Below are 3888 nucleotides of genomic sequence, written 5' to 3' on the forward strand. Positions count from 1 at the left end.
TTTGTAACAATTTTAATATTTTTAAATAGAGTTCTTAGAAAGATTTTAAAGATGCAGTTTTGTAGCCCTTTCAATTTTAGTACAACAAAGTGCAAGTTTGGAGTAGACTAAGACTTACGGTTGATTTATTGACACTGTAGAAAAGGGAAACTATTTAAGATATGACGAATAATGAATAGTGGAAAAAGTATTTTACACAAAATTCAAATACTGCTTAAAAAAGTATTTAATATACAAATACAAAATACCGTTGCAAAAAAGTATTTTTTATTTGTATTTTAAATACTTGTATATGAAATACTTAGCAACTCTGCAAAGGAAAGTATATAACTATTTAACAAGATAAAGCTTATATAACTCACTATTTGTTCACCCAAAGAAACTATATATACAAATCAACGGAAGTCCTAGGAGTTTCAAGCTTTAACTTAAATACTAAAATAGAATGGGTTACAAGTTTTTTTTATTTATCTTACATACGTATACTCTTTTTATAAAAAAGAAGTAGTAGAAAAACTTTATTATTAAAAATTCTTATTTTTCCGAGCGCCAACTGAAAAACTAAGATGAGGGGGCTGAAACTTTGCCAAAATGTATTTTTTTTTGTGACCGACAATGAAATTTTCATATGGGACTGAAAGAAAAAAATAGTCGTTTTATTTGACACAGTCTAATGTACTTACAGACATATGTATGTGCAAAACATTTTCAAGTGTATTACAGTACTATTATATATATTTACTTATTGTTTTTGTAATGTCATGCCTTCCATATTCTTTTCAAAGCGCTTAACTAATGCGGCGCGCAAAAAAGTGACATCTTAAACAAACTAAATTCATGCATTATTGAATGGGTAATACTTGGCAGTAGAACCTGCGCACAAGTGCCCACAAAAAACACACATATATACATATTCGACTACTAGAACACGTGGAATTTTAAGCAGGATATGTGCTGCCAAATGAAGCATTGCATAATAGAGTAGACTTCCTGTGTAGCACGCGCAACTGAAGCATATCCTTAGACAGGCGCGCGCCGCTTAAAATAGAAATGCCAGTAAGTATTTGAATTAAATGGACGGCATTCACTTGTGATCTCGTAAAGAATGGTGGTCGCACGGGCGCTTCCAAATCAAAACAAGATCGTAGCAGAAATGCTATGAGCAATTACAAAAACAACAAAAAACTATAACAAATGAAATTGAAAACTAAGCGACGAGTAAGTAGACTTCTTTTAAATAAGCAAAAACAAAACAAGAAAAAAATTAAAGGAAAGGAAAGGACAATGAGATTTACTCAAGTGTTCGCAAAAGACGCATGGCATAAAAGTGAAAACAAATCAAAGTTGAAAGACGAGAAATAAATGCATACATACATACATACGGACTATGCACATATCTCTATGCAAGTGAAGCATTCAAAGACGCTGGCAGCGATTGAATGCATGAATAAGTGTACGAATGAAATTGAGAGCAATATCCTTCCGGTACCGTCCACCTTTGACAGTGAACGCCAAACACAGGATACGCGCGATCGCGCACAAAACGTCAAGAACAAGTGTTTTCCGCTGCTGGTCCACAAAACGAAATGCTGAATGTTAAATGCATTCATACGCAAAATTTAACAATGATCGCTCAGACAAAAGCAGGACGATTTTTTTTAGATTTTTTGGTTTGTTTATTTTTTTTGCGATCACACTATTGAAAAATTGGAATCTATAAGTCCAGTCGCAGTCGAGCTTTCTTTTTGTTTTTTTTTTTCCTTTTCATTTTTGAAGCAAACGCAAACACTTGCAGTCGCACCGGAAGTGGGTGATTTCTTCTTCCTTACATTTTAACTTCTTTTTGTATGACTCAAACTGAATATTTCCAATAGTCCCCCAATTGTTGAGCGCTGATTTCGTACACTTCCTTGCTCTTCCCTCTTTCATTTATTATATTTTTTGTTATTGTAGTTTTTTGTTTTGTTAAAATAATTGTTGAAATGCCTGACTGTGTGACTGCATGACTGAGCGGTTTTTTTTGTGGTTTTAAGTTTTTAACAATTATGCACAACAGAACAAAGGCATCGCCTATAGTACTTACCTTACTTGAATAATTGTAAACTACAATGCAATAATTTGCATGTACATATGCCCTGTAGGGAAATTCACAAGTACCATGCTCAGACAAATGGGTGTTTCCATGAAAATGTAAACCGAAAATGCAAGTAAATGAGTTCAAACGACTTCATACTTCGAATTTCGTATTCAGATGTTGAAAAGAGATTAAGAAAACGCGAAACGGTTGAGAGATAAACTGAAAAAAAAATAAAATAATTTAAATAATTATGTGTTATACATATTCGTAAAATAATGTATGGAGGAAAACTCTGTCACGACCGATATAGCACGTCCGTTATGCAATTTTAATTCAAAATAAAACCAACAACGAATTGCTTCTATTTATGTAAGTATGAATTGGTTGTAATAGTCCGTAATTTGACTTTATTTAAGGAATGTTAAAGAAAAAAAACTCACTGGATTCGCAGAGTTTTGCTCATTTTTACATGTACTTTGAAATCACTTTGGTTTTTTTCACGTCCGTTATGACTTCGTTTTCATCGATTTTCCCGACACCAGAGTTCCAAGCGTACCTAATTTTTTTTTACAAAACTAAAGGACGGTATACAAACTACACAACGGCATTTTTTCTTTTGTACGCGGGTTACGTTTTCTGATGATTTATTTAACGCTAAAGTCGTACGAATGGCACGTCGGACATCATGGAAACACCCATATTGGTTCCACGTTTTCTTCCTTGTAGAATCCCGATAATTCGTAATCCCAAATGACCGGGCGGCCGCTGTGGCTGGGTGGTTAGAGGTGTGTACTACCAATCCGTAGGACCTAGGTTCGATCCCTGTGCCGAGGAACATCTAAATTATGAAAAGGCTTAAAACTCTAAGTCCCTTCATTTGTGATTTAATTAATTAATAAATCCCAACGGCTTTTTACCCTCCATTCCCGCCCAACCGACACGAGGGGCGCAGTCCGCATGACGTACGGAACCTGTTTTTTTTTTTTATAGTTTTTTGGTGCCGAGTACTGGAAACAGGAGTTTGTTAAGTGTCGAGATCTAAAACTATTCAGCTACAGAATCAAATTCATCAGCTGATTGGATATGCTAAAGATAGTATTTCAATTATTGAGAGTGGAAATAATAGTTTTCTTTATAGTAAAAATCGAGTCCAATACGTCAAACGTGCTGGAATGACAGTTAAAATCTTGACATAAACCACGGAATGATTCGTTTAGTTCAAAATTAGTTTTGCATGGCTTTAAAAATAGAGGTCGAAAGTGTCTTGACACTCGAGAAGGAACATTAAAATTTACCTCAGCCAGGAGGGCCGGGCTATTAATCAAGCCTGTCATTAATTTTTACGATAAATATTATACCCAGCATTTCTCTACGACTTGCGAGTGTAGGCAAATTTATGAGCTTTAGACGACTTGTGTAAGGGGGGAGATTGTAATCTGAATCCCAGTTAAAATTACGCAATGCAAAAAGCAAGAATTGTTTTTGAATTGATTCAATCTTTCTGAATGAACTTGGTAGCGGGGATTCCAAACAATAGATCCGTATTCTAGTATAGGTCTAACTAAACTGGTAAAAAGAGCTTTTGTAACATAAGGATCTTTGAACTCTTTTGACCATCGCCTTACAAATGCAAAAACGCCTTTGGCTTTATTGACTGTAACATTAATATGATGGTTGAAATTGAGTTTGGAATCCATTGTGATACCAAGATCGACAAAATTGGATACCTGCTCCAGATTATAATTTGATATTGAATAAACAGCCGGTTGAACAGCCCTCCGAGAGAAACACATAACTTTACATTTTTGAAG

The sequence above is a fragment of the Rhagoletis pomonella genome, unplaced genomic scaffold (assembly GCF_013731165.1).
Source record: "Rhagoletis pomonella isolate Grant_MI unplaced genomic scaffold, Rhpom_1.0 Rhpom_scaffold_00002, whole genome shotgun sequence".
NCBI lineage: Eukaryota > Metazoa > Arthropoda > Insecta > Diptera > Tephritidae > Rhagoletis > Rhagoletis pomonella.